Source organism: Carassius gibelio, chromosome B20 (genome assembly GCF_023724105.1).
Source record: "Carassius gibelio isolate Cgi1373 ecotype wild population from Czech Republic chromosome B20, carGib1.2-hapl.c, whole genome shotgun sequence".
In the NCBI taxonomy this organism is placed as follows: Eukaryota; Metazoa; Chordata; class Actinopteri; order Cypriniformes; family Cyprinidae; genus Carassius; species Carassius gibelio.
In genome coordinates, this window is record NC_068415.1 from 29,027,734 (window position 1) to 29,028,485 (window position 752).

The window sequence follows — 752 nt, forward strand, 5'->3', positions numbered from 1 at the left end:
CAGGTAACACTACCTGAGAAATGAATTATTTGAATTCATCTACATGTGTGTCTACAATTATCTAATTATTCTATACCGTTATTTTGGGAGTAATAGATCAAAAATGCTCTTCAAGAGAGAAGATGAATTAAAGATGCACTTTCTAAAAATTGTGTATTCCTTAAATCTATGTCTGTATCAGCCCTTAACTCCAAGGGGTGGGTGGGGGGAGTGCATGTACAGTTCTCTCTCCACCCTCAATACCACAACTTAGGTGCCCTTGAGCAAGGCACTGAACCCCCAACTGCTCCCCGGGCGCCGCAGCATTAATGGCTGCCCACTGCTCCGGGTGTGTGCTCACAGTGTGTGTGTGTTCACTGCTCTGTGTGTGTGCATTTCGGATGGGTTGAGCACAAATTCGGAGTATGGGTCAACATACTTGGCTGAATGTCACGTCAATTTCACTTTCACTTTAACTTCAGGGTTAGGTCAACTTCAAGAGGGTGTGGTTTCACCGTACTGAACTAACAGCCCTGTCAGAGTGCATCTGATTTCTGTCAGGATTTTCCCAATCCAAAGAAATGGAAGCCACAGGAGATTTAGGTAAAATTTAAATGAATTATTTCTACATTTGTAAAATATTGTTTGCTTTGGGTCAATCTGTGAAGTTAATTTAAAAAGAATAATCCAAAACAAAGGTTTGTTTCACTTTATTAAATCATCTGAAATGCGTTCTACCCAGTAGATTGAGCTAAATACTCGGGTATCCTTCA